The sequence below is a fragment of the Pteropus medius genome, unplaced genomic scaffold (genome assembly GCF_902729225.1).
Source record: "Pteropus medius unplaced genomic scaffold, Ma_sr-lr_union100, whole genome shotgun sequence".
NCBI classification, from domain to species: domain Eukaryota; kingdom Metazoa; phylum Chordata; class Mammalia; order Chiroptera; family Pteropodidae; genus Pteropus; species Pteropus medius.
The window spans coordinates 207,897-234,281 of record NW_024342257.1 but is presented as its reverse complement, the minus strand read 5'-3'; the positions used below and the strand labels follow the sequence as shown (position 1 = coordinate 234,281).

Sequence of the window (26,385 nt, the reverse complement as noted above, 5' to 3'; positions counted from 1 at the left end):
TCATTTTTCTCTAGCTGACTTACTCCACTCAGGCCAATACCCTCTAGGTCCATTCATGTTGTTGCAGATGGTAAGACTTGTTTATTTATTTGTTTGTTTATTTATTTATTTATTTATTTAATGGCTGAGTAATATTCCATTGCATATAAGTACCATATTTTTTTATTCATACTACTATTGATGGACACCCAGGTTGCTTCCATATCTTGGTAATTGTAAATAATACTGCAATAAACACATGGATGCACTTGTCCCTTCAAAGTAGTATTTTAGTTTTACTCAGATAAATACCCAGAAGTGGGATTACTGGGTCCTTCTTTGTCTTTTGTTACAGCCTTTGTTTTAAAGTCTATTTTTTTCTGATATAAGTATTCATGCCCAGATTTTTGTTTTCATTTCCATTTTTATGAAATATTTTTTCTATCTCTTTACTTTAAGTCTGTATGTGTGTCTTGATCTTAGGAAGAGCCCTGATGCCGCATCCATTCAGATTACACCTGACGGAGCGAAGTCATTTAGTGAATATTAGATATAGAAGTGATGACATTTGATGACATATTTTATCTTTTCAGAGACTTCTCCTTCTCCTCCCTCTCCTCCTCCTCCTCCCTCCTTCCTCCTCCTCCTCCTCCTCCTCCTCCTCCTTCCTCCTCCTCGATGTCCCTCCAACATTTCCTGCAATGTTGGCTTGGTGGAGATGAACTCCTTTAGCTTTTTCTTCATTGGGAAACTCTTTATCTATCCTTCTATTCTAAATGATAGCTTTTTGGGTAGAGTCATCTTGGTTGTATATCCTGGCATTTCATCACTTTAAATATCTCATGCCAATCCATTCTGGCCTGCAAACCTTATAGAGCAGTGTTCACTTTAGCAGGGCTGTGGGTAGACCCAGTTTGCCTTTTGTGTGTATCCTCCTCAGATCTTGTGCCAGGTGGTGCTCCAGCTTCACCACCTGGTAAAGCAGATAGGTGGGTGTGTCGGCCCAAGTGCCTCTTGGAAGGGGCTCAGCTGCAGGCCAAATTCAGAAGCAGCCTGTGCACTTTAAGGGCCACCTGGTAAGAGTCACCAAGCAATCCACAGATGGTTGCCACCTGTGTTTGGCTTATAGGTGCCTCGAGAGGCCAAGCCAGAGCCCAATGCCGGATACTGCTAGTACTGGGTTTGAGGCTGCTCCGCACAAGATATGGGGTATGCCAAGGTCAGATACCACTCTTTGGGTTTTGTGAACCTTTGAGAGATTTTAGGAAAGTCTTCAGCATTTGCCAAGATAGGCCATTTGAATGGAATAAACCACCGGAAGAGGCTTGGGTGAGCCTGCAATTTGGATAGGGTGGGGTCTCAGAGAATCACTAGGGTGAGGGACCAGCATTATTCAGGTTGGTGGAGCTCAGATGTGGCAGCTGTTTGCATCCAAACACTGGGAGCGTGGAGAGCTCAACAAGAAAACAATTCTGCCATCACTTCTGTCCAGCAGAAAGCTGCCCCTCCATCCCTTGCCCTAAAGCCAGACAAATCAGTTCCTCTCCGTGTGTCTCTGGTGCCTTTCAGACTGCTACCCCAGCACTGGAGCTCAGAGTAAGTTCATCGGGGAGTAAGTCCACATGTCAGCCCTTTAAGAGGAATGTCTGTAACTCTCTCAGCCCTTAGTCTCAGTCAGCCACAATCTCTGTTAGTTTTCATTGCCAGAGTTGTGGGGACTCCTCCTCCTGGTGCTGGAACTCTGGGATGTGGAGACCACTGTGGAGCCAGGACCCCTCCGTCCTCTGATGGGAGGGGGCCTCTCAGTCAAGATATTCCTCTGAATTCTCAACCACACCCACAGTTGGGGGACTGGATTGTTTTATCTCTCTGCCCTTCCTATCAGTCTTGAGGTACCTCTTAAGTAAGTCCACAGTTGTAGAACTTTGTTCAGCCATGCCTCAGATGACTCTCAGAGATGATTGTTCTGTAGTTTCATTATAATGTTGGTGTGGTTATGAGAGGACGCAAGCACAGCATCTATCTTCTATGCCATCTTGATCAGATCCTGATTTTTTAATGTTGGTTAATTTTTCTAGGAGTTCATTGATTCTTATCTTGAATTACCATGTGTTATAATTTTTCCCAAGAAATAATCTGTATGAGATCTGTGAATTGAAATGTGATGTAAATTTTAAATCCATATGTTTGGATGTGCCTCTCCTCTTTAACTCTGTGATTTTGGCTGGAGGCTAGCAATGTAGGTGGTCACATAAGCTGTCTTGATTTTGTGTTTTTTTTCCTTGGCTACCAGAATTTCATTTCTCAATATAAGTCCAGAGTCATGGAATCCAATTGTTCGTATGGGAAACAATTCTATGGAGAATTTTTGTAGGAGTTTATTTGAGCCCAACTGATACATATGTCGGGGAACAAGAACTTAAATGCTCCAGAGAATAACACTTTTGTGGCTTCTTTTATGCATTTGAAATTCAGGAGGGAATGTATGGAAGATTATATGGAGGTGGGAAAAAAGCAAGGCTGAGTTGGATTATAGGATAGTTAATATTATCTGATTTCTTGAGGGTGGTTACAGCTTATTTCAAAAGTGTGTTAACTCAGATGCCCAGAAACAATGAACAGGGCCTGCTTAAAGTGAAGGTAAACCTTTCACTAAAATGTTATTGGCTTGAGGCATGACTACCCACTATGATCTGCCCATTTAGGAGTTAATGATCAGATCACCCTGAGAAGTTACTTTCCATAAAACACTTTTTTTTTTTATTCACACAATCATGGCTTTGAAATATTTATCTTCATGAGTTTCATTCATTCAATATATTTATTAAACAACTATTACATGCCAGGAACTGTGATAAACATTTAAGATGTAAGTAGCCATTCTCTCAAGAAGACTGGACACTATTTAATTTTCAGACTGATTATGATCCTAATGCTATGATTACACCTATTCCATAATAATATTTGTATGTATGTGCATTAGAGTATAAATATCAGAATATCAGGTTTCTTTTTATTATTTTTTTTAATTTCAAATACATTTGACATTCAATATTATATTAGTTTCAGGTGTACAGCATAATGGTTAAACATTTATATAACTTAGGAAGTGATTTCCTTCGATATGTCTAGTATATGCCTAACAAATAAACAGAGATTCATGGATATAGACAAAATTTTAGTAATTACCAGAGGGAACGAGGAGACTGAGGGAGGTAGATAAGGATAAAAAAGGTCAAATATGTGGTGGCAGAAGGCAACTTAACTTTGGATGGTGAACACACAATGCAATATGCATATGATGTATTATTGAATTGTACACTTGAAACTTATATAATTTTATTAACCAACGTCACCCCTATAAATTTAATTTAAAAAAGTAAAAGGAAATAAAAGTAAGGATATTTAAGCACTAAAAAAAGGCATGTACAGTTCTTCTTCAGTAGCCTTTATGAAGGAGAATAAACTTTCTTTCATGATGCCAAAACTCACAGATATTGTGGATTTCTTTGTCAATATAGGTTTTTTTCATTTAAATTTTTTTCTAGTTTTATTTTAAACTTTATTGATGTATAACTTACCATTTGATGAGTTTTGACAACCTTATATACCCAACTAACCACCACTCCCATCAAAATGTAGAACATTTCCATTATCCCAGATAGTTCCCTATGCCAGTTTTATTCAATCCTCCCCACAGCCAAGGCAATCACTAATCTGGTCTTTGTCATTACAGACTAGTTTGTTTTCCCTACTCTAAAATGTATAAAATAAACGATGGAATATAAAAAATATAAATAAATTGTTCTCTCTCCCTAACCTAGGAGATTTCATGTCTTCTACCAACATTTATAAAACTGTGGTAGGCTAACATGTTTGCTTTGCAAATAAAGTAAAATCTCAGACGCTTCACTAATATTGTTAGACATTATACTGAGGATTTTATCCTTATATGATACTAGCACAAAAATGCAAAGATATTTGCACACATATTACCATGGGAGTAATGTCTATATTGCTACAAAACAAACAAACAAACAAAAAAGTTATCTAAATGTTCATGGAGAGAAAGCTCATTAAGTCATTACATATTATCAATGGAATACTGTGAAGCCATAAAAAATGAATACATAGTCCTGTACTTACTGAACATAAAAGATATCCATGACATATTATTAAGTATAAAAACAGGATATGGAATACTATAGTATGCTTCCACTTTTTAATAGTAAATTAATATATCTCTCACACACACACACATATATACATAAATTTCTAGATATATACATATTAATACATTAGCAATGATTAACTGTGAATAGTGGGTTTTGGAATGATTTAAAATTTTTCTGTTTATCTGTATTTCTTGTTTTTCTAAAATGATTATGTGTTATCTTGTTTTTCTAAAATGATTATGTGTATTTAAATAATAAATGATTCGTGCTAAAAAATAAGTCCTGCAGCTGTCTTCAGAATTCATATGTCAGGAAGTATCTGACCCATTAACAAAGCTCATTTCAAAGAGGAACAGATTGAGGTGAAAGCAAACTATACCCACTACATAGTCATAATATCCTTCAAATTTTGGAGAAGAGAATGTAATTGCACAAATAATTCTAAAATTTCTGGCTATGTGGCCAAACTCTGAGCTATGTTTTGGTCTATCTGGCTCTATGAAAGCATATTTTCCCTTATGTAACTTCTGAAATTACTATGAAGACCATCATAGATGGAAAGCTTAGGAAGTTAGTGCTAGAAATAAATTCACCCTTGGTTTCAGAATAAGTCTTCTGTTCATAGCACTATTCTCATTGACTTGTAACTGTCCACTTTGTATAAATACAGTTTTTTAACATAATTTTGTACTGACTTTTTATCAGTTCTGCTAAAATTCACATTTTAAAGTATAGAAGGCTATATTTTACCATGATCAATATGTGTAGATTACATAGATATGCTTTCCTTTCTCCTATTCAAAAATTCCCAAATTCACCAAAATAATAGACTATATAAATATATTATAATCTGGTATTTCCAAAACTCTCAGTTTTTCATAGCCAACATTCTATTCCATGCCTATTCTTATGCTATTCTTTCTGCTTAGAGCCTTCCCACATTTTTTTTCGAACATGGCTAAATTGTTAATGTTTATGATTCAACCATTATCCCTTCCAAGAAGCTCTCCCCAAATCACAGGCTATGATCTTCCTTCTTCTCTGATCTTATAATACCCATTGTATACTTCTCATTTTTCAACATTTATTGAGAATTTACCATATGTAAGACAATGTGCTAGATGATTGGGATATAGGAGTGAGCAACATTAGGCATGACTTAATGGAGTTCATTTTGTCAGTTACCACATTAAAATGAAATCCACTATTTTGTCTTTCTATCTTCTCTACATTATAAGGTCCTTAATTACAATGGCTATGTATATTCACATTAGTATTCTCAGTGCCCAGTATTGTCTTAAAATATAATAGGCACATAACAAATGTTTATTGAATGAAACTTTCTGATTATACCAAAATTTTAAAAATACATTTTTTTTCAAATTTTCACTGCTATGATCTTATCCTATTCTAATCTATCCCTACGTACTGCTACTGGTGTTTATATCACAAGGATAAGAGTACACATCCCATTGGAATGGTTTGAGTGTGGTAGAAATAAAGTTATAACTCAGATACATAAAGGAGGTGATCCAAAATTATTTGTAACACCTCTTACTATTTGCTCTGCTTGCATTTTTTCCAATTTAACTCTGTACTATCATATATTCTCAAATCATGTCTTCTCTCACATAGCTGAGTTGAAGATATCTGTGTGTGTGTGCATGAGAGAGAGAGAGAGAGAAAGAGAGAGAGAGAGAGAGGAATTGGACATCTTCCTAAATTCCAATGCAGATGAGCCTCATATATGAGTCAGAATTAGGTAGCATTCATAACACACCTGGGATTCTGAGAGCAATACATGTACTCAATCCATTGGATGAAATTGGGTCAATGTTATAATCAATTTGGCATTTATACTTCACTTCCATTATCCTCAAAACTCAGCTTCAATCCATTCATCTGTCTTTTTAGGTTCCAAACTCCTGGCATTTACATTAGTATACACGTGGGTACTTGTGATAGTACTTTGACAATTGACTTTTGGAAAAAATAGAATAACAATAGCTAAGGGAGCCATTGAAAAATATTTTGTCTAGTAGCATTAGATGCAGTAAGAAACAAGGTAGGTATGAAAAGCTTCCACCATATGTTACAGTGACTAAAATGCAAATCCCTGGCCTGAACTACATACTCAATAATTATCTGGATATGTTTGTTTCAATGAATTAAGAAAAAAAAAATAGCTTGAGTGGATTCTACCCCTCCCCCCCATCTATTATGATTTAATCCTTCTACCCACTCCCCCATTCTATTTTCCCTTCTAGTTCTTCAAATGCTCTTACTCTCCCCTTTCTTCTCCCTCTCCTCTTCCTACACTCACAGACACCCATGCACACACACATACTTCTATAATCTACAAAAATTTGTCTATGCAAGATGATAGTGTGGCTGTTGCATTTGTCTTCAATAGCTTCTTATTATTTGTATAATGATAAAATATAAATCTCGTTGGTTTTAAAATATGTTTGTTGCCCATTTCACTTTAGTGCTAATTACATTTTTCACTTTTCTCATGTGCTGTGAAGGGAAAATCATGCACAGATTGTCTTTGCCAAGACAGGTAAGTCTCTTTAAGTTTTATTTTTGCACCAATTAGTTCTTCTTGGAAATAGAGAGGACTTGGTCTCTATAATGGGGATAAACTAACTTCATTTTGCCCTACAGCTATGCATTTTTATTTTAAAGAGATAAAATTAAAATAAAATACCTATAACTAAATTGTATTTCAATCTCATAATTGTTAGAACTTTAATCAAGTCACTTTGCCATTTTTTCTCTGTTTGCCAATATTATAAAAGCCATTTTGTAGAGTACATGTCAGACTACTTTCCAGGAAAATAAAGAAAAGATGAAATAGATACTTGTCCTCTGGAAGTTCTATGACTTCCCCTGTGTATGCTTTTTTTTTTAATTCTATTCAAAAATAGCTCATTTTCTATGAATGTACTATTTAAATGCAGACAAATCTGACATTTTAAGATCGTCATCAATTCTGAAGAAAAAAAAAAAAGAAAGAAGCACGCGTTACCCTCTTTGTTCCTTTAGAAACTAATTTAATTCAGGGTCCCTTCCTCCCAGAACTTTGCAGTGGAGTTTCAAGTGAATGTTATCAAAGGCACCATTAAATACAATTGTATCCAGTTGATAAAGGTTCATTCCAGGAACCATTTTAGAGATCTTCTAACATTGAAAATGCAATTCTTCAATTATACTTCCTAGATATAATAAAATTACCTTGAATGCATGGTCTAGTGGGCTTACTATTGATAATACAAGGCTAAATGATCAAATTCATTTTTACAGCAAAGTGGATCTGATCAAAAAATTTAATGCATCATAAAAAAAAATAAAACGAGAAGAGAAAAAATAATGGTGTAAATGGCAGAGGTTCTGTTCATTCTTCTTGCGACCAAATCAAAGTTATGACAGAAACAAGGAGCAAACAGCAAGAAAAATCAGCTGGGATCTAGATGAACAAGCTCTGCAACTAGGGAGAGAAATAAGAAATAACCCTGCAATGGGAGAAGGTAGGACGGGGCGAGGACACAAGGTTGCCCAGTCCCAAGTGACTGATATAGGACAGAGGCCATAGCAGCGGTATTTGGCAGCTGCAGACACCTCTTAAAGGGGTCAGACTTTCACCAAGCAAGCAGACTTTCACTGAAACAGACATGCTTGCTCTGAGCACCAGCATCTAGTAGGCTGTGCAGGGGGAAACAGAAACTTACAGAGGGACACTGAGTTGGAGTGAGGGCCGTGAGGAAAATTGCTCTGTACAGAAGTGTGAGAGGTATCCATTGTTCCTCTAGTGAGCCATCCTCCATCAGGGAGGGCAGACTCAGCGCCACCACAGTTGAGACATCATCAAACTATATAACAAAGATCGCTCCACCAAGAGGATTCAATGAAACTCCACCTCCCCTAACTCGAAGCCCCACACAAACCACATCCAGTGTGTCCTCAGTGAGTCAGGTGCCTCTTGCTGAGCAGTGCCTAGACTCACACTGGTGGCAGCTGACTATGGTTCCTGGCATGGCCTTTTGAGGCAACTATAAGTATAGCATCTGTGGATTGCTTTCTGAATCTTAATAGGTGGCCCCAGAGGGGCACAAGAGGGGCTATTTTGGCCTACAGCTGAACTGTCTCAGGACTGTGTCACTAGACACCTACTTCACAAAGCTGCACTAATAAGATCGAGAAATTTAAGAGCTTTGCTTAGTACATAGAAACAAACACAGAAAGGCAGACAAAATGGGAAGGCAAAGAAGGAGAAACCATATAAGAGAACAAAACAGAGACCAAGGAATAATGGAGTCAAGCAATCTAACAGATGCAGAGTTCAAATCACTGGTTATAAAGTAGCTCAATGAATTTATGGGAAGTGTAGATGAATTCAGTGAGAACTTTAACAAAGAGATAGAAAACATAAAAATGGAAATGGAAATTGTAAAAGGAAACCAGACATAAATGAAGAACACATTATCTGAGATGAAAAGGATATTAAATGGAATAAACAGAGTGAATAGAGAAGAGGACCGAATGACCTATAGAAGATGGGGAAACCAAGGACGCTCAATCAGAATGGAAAGAAAAAGAAGCCAAGACTATAATAATAATTTAAGGAGCATATGGGACACTATTAAATTTAAAATTATCCACGTCATAGGGGTACTTGGGGGAAAACAAGAAGTTGAAGAGTTATTTGAAGACATAATGATGGAAAACTTCCTTAACCTGGTGAAGGAAGTAGACATATAACCCCGGGAAGCTCAGAGAGTCCCGAAAAAGAAGAACCCAAAGAGGCCCACTCAAAGGCACATTATAATTAAAATACTAAAAGTTATATACAAAGAGAGGATCTTAAAAGCTGCAAGAGAAAAGTAGTTAGTTACCTACAAGAGAGCACCCATAAGACTGGCAGCTGATTTCTCAAAGAAAAAACATGCAGGACAGAAAGCCTTGGCACAAAATATTTGATGTGATGAAAACCCAGGAACTACAACGAAGAATGCTTTATCCAGCAAAGTTATCATTTAGAGTCAAAGGACAGATAAAGAGCTTCCCAAACAAAAATAAGTTGAGGGAACTTATCAATACCAAGCCAGTATTACAGGAAATGTTGAAGGGACATCTTTATGAAGAAAAAAACATGTATCCAAAACAGGAATAAAGAATGGTAATAACTGCATTCCTATCAATAAGAACCTCAAATGGAAAAGAAGTGTTCCAACCAAAAGATAGAGTGGCTGAATGGATAAGAAAACAAGACCTCTACATATGCTGCCTACAAGAGACTCACTTCACATTAAAAGACACATACAGACTAAAAGGAAGAGTATTTAGAAAGACATTGCCTTGATGGACATAGAGAGTATTGCGCTGAATGAAAAGGGTCAGATAGAGAAAGTCAAATATCACGTAATATCACATAAATGTGGAATCTAAAGAACAAAATAAACAAAAACAACAACAAAGCAGAAATAAACTCATAGATACAGAGAATTGGAGGGGGGTTGGAAAGATGGGAAAAAAAGGCAAAGCGATTAGGAGGTACAAATGGTCAGTTGTGTAGATACAGAGAATATTTTGAGGACTACTAGATAGCAGGATAGTGGGGGGCACAGCAAAAAATGCAAAAGGATTAAGAGAAAGAAATGTAGACTTTAGCATGGGGAAGATGGTTAATAATGTTATAATAAATATGTAAGGGGTAAGGGTGGTAATATATTTAGTGGAGTGATCCTTTGCAAGTTATGTGGATCTCTGATCACTATGCTATAAAACTGAAACTGGTACATTGTTGTATGCCAAATAAAATTGAAAAACACTCATTGAATTGTACAATGTAAATGCAAGCAAATAATTGTCTATTATATTTCAATAAAGCCAGGGGGGAAAAAGTGAAATGAAAAACAAAAGACCAAGGAACAGAGTGACATCAGAAACAGGGCAGAGTGAGAGATGATCCTAAAACTCTCCCCTTGAAATAACAATAAGCTGAACATATAAAACTCAACAAAAAAACATCCAATTTGCACACCAGCACGTCTGAGCATGGGATCTGCACATAAGAGCTACCACAGATCAGAAACCGAGGAGTTTGGTAGTAGACTGGGAGAAACAAAGAAGCTTCCTCTCACAGCCAGAACTCCCTGCAGGAAGAGGGGAAGGGGAGAAGGTGTGGCTGGTTCCCTGAACAACTCTGCCTGCGACATCTGTGAACCGCACGCAACTGGCAGCAGTGCCCAGGCATCAGGGCAGAAAGCAGAGAAGTGGGGATGGCAGAGAAATGAGGACAGCAGAGAAGCAACAGTTGATTATAACCAGCATGGTGGCTGAGCCGCAGCTCCCATCCCCCAATGCAAAGGGCCCCTCCCTTCATATCCTCCAAGATGAACAGCAAGAAGCCCCAGGGGAATCTGAGCAAGCGCTACCAAAACTGTCACTAACAATGACAGAGACAGAGACCAACAGTAGCGAACATGATTGAATATCTATAAGAAAAAGAAAAGACATTATTAAGGCTTTATATAAAGCAGGGAACACCACCTACTGGAAACCAAAAGAAAAGCACCTTATCTGAAGCAGACAAAGAGAGACCTTTATATAATATATCTTCTTTCTGGAAAAAAAAACAACAGAATGCATTTCCATTAATGTCCAGGCAGAGAAATAGTCCATTAAACAGTATGAACAACCAAGGTGGCAAGGCATCTCAGAAAGAAAGAGAAAAATCTCCAGAAAATAAGCTTACAGACATAGAAATATGTAACTGGAATGACAGAGAATTAAGGATGTACTTTAGAAAAATCTCAATGAGATCAAAAATAATTTATATCAACAGTTACAGGAACTGAAAACACAACTAGATGAGCAGAATGAGTTCTTTAGCAAGGAGATTGAAACCCTCAAAAAGAACAGAATAGATCTTCTGGAGATAAAAAGCACACTGCAAGAGTTGCAAAAAGAAATAGCAAGCTTGGGAAATAGAGTAGACCAAATGGAGGAAAGGATCTCAGTTCCAAAGACAAATATCAGTTCCAAAGACAAATATAGACTCAAAAAGAAAGGGCGGAAAATGATATCTCAAGTAAATGACATTCAGAGAAAAGCAACAGTAGTGGTACTAATATCGGACAAAATAAAATTCAAAATAAAAAACGTAAAGAAAGATACTGAGGGACACTTCATAATGATAAAGGGAATTATACACCAAGAAAACATAACACTTATTAATATCTATGCTCCCAATTGGGGAACCTCAAAATATATAAAGGAATTACTAGCAGAACTAAAGGAACAAACAGACCAAAACACTAGTATGGGAAGTAATACCCCACTGTTGGATATAGACAGATCATCTAAACAGAACATCAATAAGGAAATGATATTTTTAAATGACACATTAGACAAACTGGACACAATTGACATTTTCAGAGCCTTTCATCCCAAAACAGTTGTTTCTACATTTTTCTCTAGTGCACATGGAACATTATCAATGATTGACCACATACTGGGACACAGAGATAGATTAAACAAATATAAGAGAGTGGAGATCATACCAACCATATTCTCTGATCATAATGCAGATCAACTGTAAAAAGAAAGCAGAAAGAACCACAAATACGTGGAGATTAAATAACATGCTACTGAAGAATGACTGGGTCAGAGAAAAAATAAAAAGAGAAATCAAGAGATATCTACACACGAATTATTATGATAGTACAAAATATTAAAACTTTTGGGACATGGCAAAAGTGGTCATAAGAGGAAAGTTGATATCATTACAGACCTACCTCCAAAAAACAAGAATGAGCCCAAATAATCAACCTAATGCTTCATCTTAAAAACTAGAAAAGGAAGAAAAAATTAAGTCTAAAGTCAGTGGAAGGAAAGAAATAATCAAAAGCAGAGCAGAAATAAATGAAATTGAAAACAAAACAAAACAAAAAACAGTAGAAAAAATAAAAACAAAGAGCTGGTTCTTTAATAAGGTTAATAAAATTTACAAACCCCAGGCTAGACTCACTAAAGAAAAAGGAGAAGATACACAAATAAACAAAATCAGGGATGAAAGAGGAGAAATGACAACAGACAATGCAGAAATACAAAAGATCATACAAGAATATTATGAAAAAGTATATAACACCAAATTTAATAACCTAGAAGCAATGGAAAAGTACTTAGTAAGATACAACCTTCCTAGACTGAATCAAGAACTAGAAAATCTAAGTGGACTGATCAGCAGTACAGAAATTGAAACAATCATCAAAAACCTACCAAAAAGTAAAACTCCAGGACCAAATGGCTTCACTGGTGAATTCTACCAAACATTCAAAGATTTAATACCTATTCTCCTCAAACTCTTCCAAAGAATTGAATAGGAGGCAATACTTCCTAACTCATTTTATGAAGCCCACATTACCCTCATACAAAAACCTGGCAAAGATAACACAAAAATGGAAAACTACAGATTGATATCTCATAAACATAGATGCAAAAATCCTAAATAAAAGACTAGCAAACCAAATACAGCAACATATTAAAAATATTATACGCCATGATCAGTTAGGCTTCATCCTAGGGGCACAGGAATGTTTCACTACACACAAATCGATTAATGTGATACACCACATGAACAAATTAAAAAATGAGAATAATTCGATCATATCAATAGATGCAGAAAATGCCTTTGACAAGATACGGCATTCATTTATGACCAAAACACTTAACAAAATCGGTAGAGAAGGAAAGTACCTTAACGTAATAAAGGTCCTATATGACAAACTCTCAGCCAACATTATACTTAATGGTGAAAAACTAAAAATCTTCCCTTAAGATCAGGAACAAGGCAAGGCTGTCCACTATCAACCCTGTTATACAACATAACATTGGGGGTCCTAGAGAGTACAATCAGGCAAGAGAAAGATATAAAAGGCATCCAAACAGGAAATTAAGAAGTCAAACTGTCACTATTTGTGGATGACATGATTCTCTATATAGAAAACCCTAAAGACCACAAAAACATTGCTAGAAACAATAAGCAAATACAGTAAAGTTTCTGGATACAGATCAATGTTCAAAAATCCACAGCGTTCCTATACTCTAATAATGAAATGTCAGAAAAAGAAGTGGAAAAAATAATTCCTTTTGCAATTGCAACAACAACAAAAAATAAAATACGTAGAAATAAATCTAACGAAACATGTGAAGGACCTAGATAATGAAAACTACAAGCCCCTATTAAAAAAAATCAAAGAAGTTTGGGAAGATGGGAGACTAGGTAAAAGTAAGGTGCGTCTCCTCCCAGGACCGCATTGAAATTACAACCAAATTATAAAATAATCAACGTGGAGAATCTCCTGAACTCCAGCTGAACATAACACCTACATCTGATAATATAAAGGAGCCACATCGAAGCCAGTAGGAGGGGCAAAGTCCCAAATTGGGCTGAACCGGCACCCACAGGTGGTGGAGATTCACCAGGAGGGATAGCAAGGCTGCAGAGGCTCTTCTGAAGGAGAGGGTGTTCCTGGTCTCATTTGGGGGATATCCAGCACAGGGTCTCAACCCAGGGAAGAGGAGATTCCAATAAATCTGACTATAGAAACTGGAGTGGATTCCGGCCATCTGGGTGAGACAGTAGGCGAGTGAGCTCGTAGACGTCCTTTTGAAGGACCCATGCAAAGGCTTTCTGACCTGTGGACACTCACCCGGGATACCGGCAGTGGGTCCAAGGCTCGCTCAGGATTCATTCTGAAAAAGAATCTCCATTACCTGGAGTCAGAACGAGGGCTGGAAAGGCAGCCATCATTGTGCCTTAGTCCCACCCTATACAGGGTAACCTACAGACCACGCCAGCTTAATTGTGCAGACCCCTCTGACAGAGCTATTAAGAAGCACTGGTCTGAGGGGATCAGCACACCCCGCCTAACCTGCAGACTGCTGGGAGAAGTTGTTCCTTGTGGGTTGCCAAGCCCTGATCTGAATGATTCAGAGTGAAGTATTCACAATGGGGTGGCCATTGTTGTGAGCAGCTTTTCTAATCCCAGCGACAGTAGCCAGCACTGTGAGCCCTATTTCAGAGATAGAATCAGGCAGATCACTGCCACCAACAAGAATTTGGGCAGATATCAAGAACCTGTGGACCAGTCCCAGACAACACCTGGTCTTGCTGTGATCTGGATCATCTGTAGGAACTCACAACAGTTACCAAATTTGCAGCAAGACTGAGACTGTATTCATCTGACTACCATTGTCTCTCTGAGACCCCAATTCTACCTACAAATTGCTCCTAGGTGGCTCATTGATAGAATCCGACACAGCCTGCCCTTCCCTCTCTCCTGATCCCTCTAACCCACACAGGCGAACTTTGGCTAGCACATGGTGGTCACTGCACAGAAATCAATGGCAGGCAGACCTTTGCTGCCTGCAAAAGTTGCAATATTGTGTCCGGAGAGCACAGGGGTCTGGGGGAACACTCCTGATGGAAGCTGGTCTCACTGTGATCTGGGTCTAAAGCGAGAACACCCAGGCTCAGAAGTTGCAGAAAATCTGAGGCTGTATTGGCCGAACGGAACTTGTTGCCTTAAGATTCCGCTTCTCCCAAGGCACAAAGTGCCTGCAGCCCATTGACAAGCAGCTTCTTGTTCCCTGCTTGTCTCATGGGTTGAGCAGTTAGTGCAGGCAACAGACCTTGGCTAGCGCAGTAGATGCATTTTGAAGAAAACAGTTGTAGACAGACCACTGCTGCCTGTACAAGCAATAATATCTCTTAAGGGGATTGCAGGGGTCTGTATTGGCCTGACGGCCCTTAACTCCCTGAGTTCCTGGCCCATCCAGTACACAAAGTACCCACTGCACATTGATAGGCAGCTACCCCTGCTCTGGGGTAGTGCATTTAGGCCCAGGGCGGGAAGCAGTTGACCTTGGTACGAGAGGAAACTTGTACAGTGAGCCACAGAGACAGCGTTGGCACGTAAACTGACACTGCAGTGGCAGGGGGAAATCTACTCACTAGACCCCGGATACTCCTAGGGTTCCTGCGCCACACAACATGCATATCACACAGAGGCTCATCCAGTTTCAGAGACTTACAGGCAGCTGATAGGAAATATCAGGATTTGCAGAGCACTGGTCCCTCTGCTAATCTGCTGTATGTCAGGGACGGGGGATAACCAACAGCTGCATACAGCGCTGTCTCTTCCACTTACCTATAGATCCAGCATAGGCAACAACTATCAGTAGATCACTTTGTAGTTCTCACCGGGTAGCCCTGAGCAATCAAAAGCAGTGGCTGGCCTTGGCCTATGGGGGAGCCCCTCCCAAGGAGCCACAAAACCAACGAAACTGGAGGCTGGCACCTGACCACAACGGAGCAACTCCTGACTCATTCCAGTAGTGATACACACAAAGGGGGGTTGCAACAAATACACAAGATTGCTAGATCAAATCCCATTCAGTGGGGTCAGCCCCCACACAACAACTCTTATTCTGAGAGTGCAGCCAATTCCCACAATTAGTCAGCCTGAACATTAATCCCAGCCACTGAACTACTAACAACAATAAAGGTTTGGTGACAACAGAAGATCACACCACGATCCACACAAGGGTCACCTCCAGAGCTCCTGGCACAAAAGATCAGGGAGAGTGAGCCACTGGACCACACAGGACACCTTCCACAGTAGGCCATCTGGCCAAGGCTGAGAGATGAAACAAGTATTCCTGACATGTAGAAACGAACACAGAGAGGCTAATAAAATGAGAAAACAAAGAAACATGCCACAAATGAAACAACAGGAGAAAACTCCAGAAAATAAGCTAAATGAAATGGAGGTAAGCAACCTATCAGAGTCAGAGTTCAAAATAATACTTATAAAGATACTCAATGAACTTATGGGGAGAAAGGATGAGTACAATGAGGGCATAAAAAAGAACATAGAAACCATAAAAAAGAACCAGACAGAAATGAGGAAAATGATAACTGAAATGAAGAATACACTAGAAGGATTCAACAGGAGATTGGAAAAAGCAGAAGATCTAATCAGAGAATTGGAAGACAAAGTAGCTGAATACACCCAATCAGAACAACAAAAATCAAATAAAATTAAAAAAAAATGAGGACAATTCAAGAGACCTCTGGGACAACATGATGAGTAAAAATATCTGAATCATAGGAGTACCTGAAGAGGAAGAGAAAAAACAAGGGATTGAGACTCTATTTGAAGAAATAATGACAGAAAACTTCCCTAAATTGCCAAAGGAATTAGACACGCAAGTTCAAGTACCACAAAGGGTACCAAACAAGAGGAATTCAAACAGACCTACACCAAGACACATCATAATTAAAATGCCAAAGGTCAAAGACAAAGAGAGAATCTTAAAAGCAGCAAGAGAAAGGAAGCTAGTTACTTACAAGGGTACCCCCATAAGAGTGTCTGCTGGCTTTTCAAAGGAAATTTTGCAGGTCAGAAGGGAATGGCAAATAATACTCAAAGTTATTAAAAACAAGAATCTACTACCAAGAATAGTCTACCTAGCAAGACTTCCAATTAAAATGGAAGGTGAGATAAAGATCTTCCCAGACAGAAAAAAAAAGCTTAAGGAATTCATCACCAAAAAGCCAGCATTACAAGAAATGTTAAAGGGTCTTCTGTAAAAAGAGAAGGTGTGAAAAATAAAATAAAAATAACAAATATGAATAATAAAATGGAAGTAACAATGTACCTATCAGTAATCACTTTAAATGTAAATGGATTAAATGCTCCAATCAAAATATATAGGGTAACCAATTGATAAGAAAACAAGATTCATTCATATGCTCTCTACAAGAGACCCACTGCAGATCAAATGACACTCACAGACTGAAAGTAAAGGGATGGAAAAAGATATTTCATGCAAACAGAAATGAAAAAAAAAAAGCTGGGGTCACAATACTTATACCAGGTAAAATAGACTTTAAAACAAAGGCTATAATAAGAGATAAAACGGACATTACATAATAATAAAGGGATTGATCAATCAAGAGGACATAACCTTAGTAGACATATATGCACCCAACATAGGAGCATCTACGTACATAAAGCAGTTATTGACTGACATAAAAGGAGAGATCAATAATAATACACTCATAGTGGTAGACTTTTACACCCCATTGACACCAATGGACAGATCTTCCAGGCAAAGAAGCAACAAGGAAACAATGGGCCTAAAAGATACACTAGACCAGATGGACTTAATAGATATTTTTAAAGTATTTTACCTCAATGCAGCAAAATATACATTCTTCTCAAATGCACATGGAACATTTTAAAGAATAGACCTCATGTTAGGACACAAATCAAGTCTCAATAAATTTAAGATTGACATCATATAACTGTCTTCTCTGATCACAATAGTATGAAACTAGACATCAACTACCAGAAGAAAAAAAAAACTGGAAAATACACAAACACATGGAGGCTAAATAACATGCTACTAAACAATGAATGGGTTATTAATGAGATCAAGGAAGAAATCAAAAGATACATAGAGACAAATGAAAATGAAAACACAATTACTCAAAATTTATGGAACACAGCAAAAGCAGTCCTAAGAGGGAAATTCATAGCAATACAGGCCTACCTCAAGAAACAAGAGAAAGCCAAAAAACAATCTAACCTAACACTTAAAAGAATTAGAAAAAAGAACAGAAAATAAAGCCCAAAGTGAACAGAAGGAAGGAAATAATAAAGATCAGAGTGGAAATAAATGAAATAGAGTCTAGAAAAACAATACAAAAGATTAATGAAACCAAGAGGTGGTTCTTTGACAAGGTAAACAAAATTGAAAGATCCTTAGCCAAACTCATCAAGGAGAAAAAGAGAGAGGACACAAATAAATAAAATCATAAATGGAAAGGGAGAAATAACCACAGACTTCACAGAAATACAATGGACCATAAGAAAATACTATGAGCAATTATACTCCAACAAATTAGACAATCTGGAAGAAATGGACACATTCCTAGAAACATACAATCTCCCAAGACCGAGTCAAGAATAAACAGAAAATCTGAACTGACCAATTACCACCAATGAAATAGAATCAGTAATCAAACACTTCCCAAAAAATAAAAGTCCTGGACCAGATGGCTTCATACGTGAATTTTACCAAACATTCAAAGAATAATTATTACCTATTCTTCTCATACTATTCCAGAAAATTCAAGAGAGATGGCTCCCTAACTCCTTTTATGAAGCCACCATTACCTTGATTCCAAAACCAGACAAAGAAAGAAGACTACAGGTCAATATCTCTTATGAACATTGATGCAAAACTCCTCAACAAAATATTCGCAAACCAAATTTAGTAATACATTAAAAATATACACCATGATCAAATTGGATTTATTCCTTTGATGCAAGGTTGGTTCAATATCCACAAATCAATTAATGTGATATACCACATTAACAAATCAAAAGATAAAAACCATATGATCATATCAATAGATGCAGCAAAAGTATTTGACAAAATCCAGCATCCATTTATGATCAAAATTCTCAGCAAAGTGAGAATAGAGAGAACATACTTCAACATAATAAAGGCCATATATGACAAACCTACAGGTAACATACTCAATGGGGAAAGGCTAAAAGCATTTTCCTTAAGATCAGGAACAAGACAAGGATACCCACTTTCACCACTCCTCTCCAACATTGTATTGGAAGTCTTAACCACAACAATAAGACAAGAAATAGAAATAAAAGGTATCCTAATTTGAAAAGAAGTAAAACTCTCGTTACTTGCCAAAGACATGATACTATATATAGAGAACCCTAAAGATTCCACCCCAAAACTGTTAGAACCGATCAATGAATTCAGTAAAGTAGCAGGTTACAAAATAAATATTCAGAAGTCAGTGGCATTTTATATACCAATGATGAACTTTCAGGAGAAATTAAGAAAGCAATCCCATTTACAATTGTGTCAAAAACTCTAAAATACTTGGGAATAAAATTAACCAAGAAGGTAGAAGACCTGTTTTCAGAAAATTAGAAGTCATTGAAAAAAGAAATTGAATGCAGTTAGCATTAATATGATGGCTAAGTGGAGGGCCAGGGGAGGGAGGAAGAAATTGGAGGAATCATTTTGCGAATATTATAGATTTCTAACCAATGTACTATATAGTTGAAACTAATATAAATAAATAAATTTATTTTTAAAAAGAAATTGAAGAAAATACAAATAAATGGAAGCATATACCCTGTTCATGGGTAGGAAGAACCAACATTGTTAAAATGGCCATACTACCAAAAGCAATCTATAGATTCAATGCAATCCCTATCAAAATACCAATGGAATTTTTCGGAGATATAGAACAAAGAATCCTAAATTTATATGGAGCCATAAAAAGCCCTAATAGCCAGGGCAGTCTTCAGAAAGAAGAACAAAGTTGGAGGTATCACACTACCTGATATCAAACTATACTACAAAGCTACAGTAATCAAAACAGCATGGTACTGGCATAAAAACAGATACACTGATCAGAGTAGAGAGCCCAGAAATAAATCCACACCTATACATTCATGTAATATATGACAAAGGAGGTAAGAATATACAATGGGGTAAAGACAGTCTCTTCAATAAATGGCATTGGGAAAATTGGACCAATACATGCAAAATAAAGAAGCTGGACCACCTTCTTTCGCTGTATACAAGAATAGACTCGAAATGGATTGACTAAAACATAAGACTTGAAACCATAAAACTTCTAAAAAAAACATAGAAAGTAAACTCTCTGATATTACTAATGAGAAGTTCTTTTCAGATATATCTCCTCAGACAAAGAAAACAAAATAAAAAATAAACAAATGGGACTACAGCAAACTAAAAAGGTTTTTTTTGTAGCAAAGAAAACCATCAGCAAAACAAAAAGACAACTGATTGTTTGGGAGAAGATACTTGCTAATGATACATCTGATAAGGGGTTAATATCCAAAATGTATAAAGAACTTATACAAGTAAACGACAAAAAATCAAACAGTCCAATTAAAAAATAGAGAAAGACCTGAACAGACACTTATCAAAAGAGGAAATACAGATGGCTAACAGACATATGAGAAGTTGTTCAAGGTCGCTAATCATCAGAGAAATGCAAATTAAAACCACAATGAGATATCACCTCACACCTGTCAGAACGGCTATCATCAGCAAGTGTTGGCGAGGATGCAGAGAAAAGGGAACCCTCATACATTGTTGATGGGATTGCAAATTGGTACAACTACTATGGAAAACATTATGGAGGTTCCTCAAAAAATTAACAATTGATATACCTTTTACCCAGGAATTGCACTTCAAGGTATTTATCCAAAGAAAACCAAAACAATAATTCGTGAAAATCTATGCACTCCAATATTCATGGCCACACAGCTTACAACAGCCAAGATATGGAAGCAACCTAAATGCCCATCAACAGACTATTGGATAAAAAAATTGTGGTTCATATATACAATGAAATATTACTCAGCCATTAAAAAAAAATGAAATCCTACCATTTGCAATGACGCGGATGGACCTAGAGGTTACTATGCTGAGTGAAATAAGTCAGAGAAAGATAGATACCATATGATTTCACTCATAAGCAATATCTAAGGAACAAAAAGAACAAACTAATCAAAAACGGACTCTCAAATATAGTGGTCAATTTGGTGACGGACATAGGGGAGGGAGTTTGGGAGGCGGGAAAAATGGAGTGAAGGGTTAAAGAAGTACAAATTAGTAGTTAATAGTTGGGCATGGGAGCATGAAAGGGGGAATGTAGTTAGCATTAATATGATGGCCAGTGAAGGGTGGGAGCAATTGGGGTATTGTTTTATGAATATTATAGATGTCTAACCAATGTACTGTATACTTGAAACTAATTTAAATAAATAAGTTTATTTAAAAAAATCAAAGAAGAATCAAGAAATGGAAACATATTCAGTGTCCTTGGATTGGAAGAATTAACATAATTAAAATGACCTTATTACCTAAATCGTTATACAGATTTAATGCAATCCCCATAAAAATCCCATCATCATTTTTTAAAGAAATGGAATAAAAAAAAATCAGATTTGTATGGAAACACAAAAGACTCCAAATTAACAAAGCTATCCCAAGAAAAAGAATGAGGCTGGAGGCATCACTCTGCCCGACTTCAAATTATACTACAAAGTGACAGTAATCAAATGCATGGAATTGGCAGAAAAACAGAGCACAGACCAGTGGAACAGAATCGAGAGTCCAGAGGTAAATCCATATTTATATGGGCAAATAATTTTTGACAAGCCAAAAAGATACAGTGGCGAATGGAAAGCCTCTTCAATCAATGCTGATGGAAAAACTGGAAAGCAACCTGCAAAGGAATAAAACTAGACTGTTGACTATCACCACACAGCAAAATTAACTCAAAATGGATTAAGGACCTGAATATAAGCCTCAAAATAATAAAGTGTGAAAACATAGGAACTAAACTCAAGGACCTTGGACTTAAAGAGGATTTTATGAATTTGACCTCAAAGGCAAGAGCAGAAAAGCAAAAATAAATGAATGGTACTACATAAAATTAAAAAGCTTCTGCACAGCAAAAGAAACAGTCAGTAAGGTAAAGAGACAACAATCCGAACAGGAAAATATATTTGCAAGCAATGCCTCCAGTAAGGGCCTAATATCCAAAATATACAAATAACTCATACAACTTAATAACAACAAAAAGGCGATCTAAGCAAAAAGTGAGCAGAAGACCTGAACAGACACTTCTCCCAAAAAGACATATAAAATGGCTAAAAACATAATCAAAGGTGCTCAACATTGCTAGCTATTAAGGAAATGCAAATCAAAACCACAATGAGATATCATCTCACACCTGTTAGAATAGCTATTATCAACAGGATAAGTAATAACAAATGTTGGATAGAAAATGGAGAAAAAGGAACCCTCATACACTGCTGGTGGGCCTGCAAATTGGTACACCCATTACGGAAAACAGTATGGAAGTTCGTCAAAAAAAAAAAAAAACAAGAATTAATCTATCATATGGTTCAGCAATCCCTCTACTAGGTATTTACCCCAAAGTCCTGAAAACCTATATCCAAAAAGTATATTTGTACACCAATGTTCACTGCAGCACTATTCACAGTGGCCAGGACATGGAAGTAACCAAAGTGTCCTAAGATAGATGATTGACTAAAGAAGCAGTGGTACATATATAAAATGGAATATTGCTCAGCCATAAGACGAGATTAAATACTGCCATTTGCAGCAATCTGGATGGACCTTGGGATAATCACGCTAAGCTAAATAAGACAGACATTGAAAACCACATGATATTACTTATATGTGGGATATAAATCTAAAAGCAACAAACGAACAGGACAAACAGAGACTCATGGAAATGGACTCTAGACTAGTGGTTATCAGAGGGGAGGACATAGGGGAGACTAGGGAGGTAGATGGGGTAAAAGGGGTCAAACATGTAGTGACAGAAAAAATCTACTATGGGACTTGACTACGCAATTCAATATATATAAATATGCCTTATGCTAAAATGTACACCTGAAACTTACTGGATTTCATTAACCAATGTCACCATAAAAAATAATAAAATATAAAATAAAATAAAAATTAAATTAAATTAAAAAAAAACCAGGAACTAGTAAAATGTGATCTTTCAAACACTTTGCCATCTAAGGAACTACATTAACCTCTTCATTCTAATACATGTAATTATGTGCTGACTTGAATTTCTCTTTTTCCTACGTGCCCTTGGTCTTCACCAATATATTATAAAGAATATATGTTCAGGCTAACCATTTGCTACTGTGAGGGCTTTCAGGTTTCTGAAGTATTATTCTCTTTATGCCTACTGAGTTTTAAAGAATTTTGTGCACCTCATTGGTTGTATGCTCTGAATGGATTTATATTCTGCTTTTTTTATGATATTTCATGGGAAAATTAATTTCAGCAATTCAACATAAACATTCTGAATCATTATTTTTAAAATAACATAAAGTAGCACATATCCATTATAGAAAACACAGAAAATCTAAAAGAAAAAATAGCAAAGATAAAAATTATTCAAAATCACAGAACAAAGACATAAATACTGTTAAAAGTATTTTGTATTTAATGTTTTCTATACATCAATGTGTATATAAATATCATACAATCATTTGAATTCTATGTTCCATATTCTGCTGTGTTTATCTAAAATTAAATTACGTAATTTTCCATGTCATTAAATATGATCTTAAAACATGCTTTTTATACTTGAAACTAATAAAATAAAACAAAATATGCTTTTTAATGGCATCGTTATTCCATCATTTGGATGCATCATAGCTTATTTAAATAATTCCCAAGTTTTCGATGTTTAAAAGCTGATTACAAATGTTCGCTATTAAAATAACGTTGCAGTTAAACTCCTTTCAAATATGTCTTTCTTCGTATCACTGATTATTTCTTTAGAATAATTTCCAGTCTGTATTTATCCAGTCGGGATTTACCAGGTCATAAGGTGTAAAACTCTTTAAGACTCTTCACACATATTGCCAGGTTTCCCTCAAGATGATTTGTGCTGATTTACACTCCATTGCCAATTTCACAATATTCCTGCCCGAACTAACAATATATCAAAAATCATTTTCTAGTTTGATAGGAGAAAAGCTGTATGTTGTTATTTAATTTGAATTTAAATTATTTGAAGGTTATTTTTGATAGATTGACAATATTTATAAATTTTCAGTTTATGCCCCTTCACTTTTCTTCTAAAATGTCTCATTTTTAATTGACTTGCATGTAATGTTCATATATTAAGGATATTAACCTTTTATATTTTATTTATTTATATATTTTCTACAGCACCTTCTATTTTATTGTTTTATTTACAAACAAATAGGGTGAAGTCAACTGGAAAACTCAGGGATAGGAAGTCAGTCTGAGCCATCCAAAAGTGAATTGGTTGCTGGGTCAATCTCCACCATGAAGGCCACCTCTTCTATCTTTTCCCTGCCCCCTGGTAATGGCCCCTTGATTTCACAGGGTAGCCTTGCCTGCTGCTCCTGAGCTTTTTAATGACTGCAGATAGATCTTGGGGAAACAGGGTTGCTACAGGTTTTGGACCTCCTCAGTTTGTGTTAACCCAAGTTCCGATCACACACATCATTTCCTTCTGTATCTTGGGGTCCTAGCATTAATATTGACATCACCCATCTGACAATCCTCATACATAAAGAAGAACCATGTGCAGACATGGTCAAACACAGGGCACACCCAGATGTTCCCAGGCTTCTGAAGGTCTTTAGATGGAATCACTTCACAAAGTGCTATAAAATTTAGATTCTGACTCTGTAGGAACTGTGACTGAAAGGATCAGGTCTGGGGGATGGTATTCATCTTGTTATATCTCTGGACAAGCCTATTCTTATAGGTTATCCTGTGTTGTCATTTTCCCATTCCTGCAGGATGTAGGATGCATTGACCAGCCCATTGCACTGGGTCCAATGTGCCAGTTCTCAATGTGGGACACATAGAAGGCAAAAGTGCTGCCGTAGAGCTTCTTGGCAGTCCAGAACCAACCCTCCTCAGCAGGAGGGCAGCTCAGCAGGAGGAACTGGTATGAGGTATGCATGAACTTCAGCTGCCTGTTGAGAGGTAGTCTGATAATGTGTAACTTGTTGCTAGAGATGATCTACTGCAGGAAATGATGGGTCAGATGATCCAGCTTGTCCATCTATGTCTTGATTTCCAGATATGAGCCCTGGGTCATCCCCCAGATGGACATCATGCTATCCAGAGCTTTTGGAAGTTGCTTATAATTCTTCTTCTTAGGGTTAAAGGCCAGAGCCTTGGGATTAGTTGGGTTTACAACAGTGGGATAAGGCTCAACGATGATGTTCTCTCTAGGGGACTCCAAAGCTGCCCTAGAGAGAGGGGATGACATGGCCACCAACAGATTTACCACCACTGCTCCACTGACCACCTGCACTGTAGCTCTGGACATGACTCTCAGGGTGTAGAAGGAGAAAACACACAGTTCATGAGTATAGACAGCTAGCTTGAGCATGAACCCATTCTGGAAGACATGCTGCTCATCACACACCACACCATACTCATTCAAAGTTGGAATTCTCTACTCTGCATACTTCATGATCTAGACAAGGAATCCATAGTCCAGAGTGGTGATGTTCTTGCAATGACCACTGTCTTGGGACTGGAAGGGTAGTCAAATACCTCCACTTTGGGGTTCTTCATGGTGCAAGTGATAGAATGGTCATGAAGCGCCTGACTTAAAGCTCTGGTGCAGCAAGTTTGCCTTTCAGCATGGAGTCCTGTATGATAGGGAGACTGAGAGACTTGGGGATGGGTGAGAAAATACTGAGGCTAGCTCAGAAATTCTTGATGGGACCACTTGCCTTGAACCAACTGCGCCTCCTCTTGTGCTGGGTCATCAAATATTGCTGAGATGTTTACATTGTTGGGGCGTGAACATACCCAGGATCTTTTTTAACTGAAGACCCAGCCCAAATCCTTGCATATTCAATGGCTAGAAAACATTAGTTGATGTTTCTGGTCCATCAAGGTACTGGAGAAAAGAAAATTATAGCCTCAACACAAGAGGTTCTGTCTAGAGGACCCTCCAATCTATAGAGACTCCTTCCTGATGGATATAGATTTCCTTCATGACTTCAATGTCTGCATCAAGCTGTGGGTGTCAATACAGGTCAGCTGCACAGCTCCCTTGAACTTCATAGAGAAATTCCTCTTATTCACTATATCCCTCCAAATTATAACCTTTCCAAAACTGGTCTTTGATGTCCATTGAGTCAGCAGGTCACACACAATCCCAGGTCAGTGCTAGCCAACACCCTTCCATTCCACCAGCTGAACCCAGACCAACAAGATGTGCATTTAAGAGGCCACAAAGAGAAACGATGAAGGGAGTTGATATCAGAGGCTAACTAGAGATCTGTTGGGGATGGTGAACTCTGCTATTGTGGTGATAACAAGTCACTGTCCTTAAAGAGCAGCTGAGAACCAGAATATGAGGATCTGGGGGCTGGGTTTGTGAGAATTGAAAATAAACAGTCAGGTGGTGATTTGGATGATCACAGAGGAACTAAGTGGGAAGCACTAATATCCAGACTAGGCTATTCTAGGCTGGGTAGTAGGATGATGGCAGAGCAGTCCTTAAGTACCAACTTCCTCCAGG

The 26,385-nt window shown here is 37.3% G+C and overlaps 1 pseudogene; it reads right to left on the bottom strand.

The window, feature by feature from the left end:
* Window positions 1-24,300: 24,300 nt before the first annotated feature.
* Window positions 24,301-25,995, bottom strand: LOC120599837 (protein mono-ADP-ribosyltransferase PARP6-like; annotated as a pseudogene).
* Window positions 25,996-26,385: the final 390 nt, after the last annotated feature.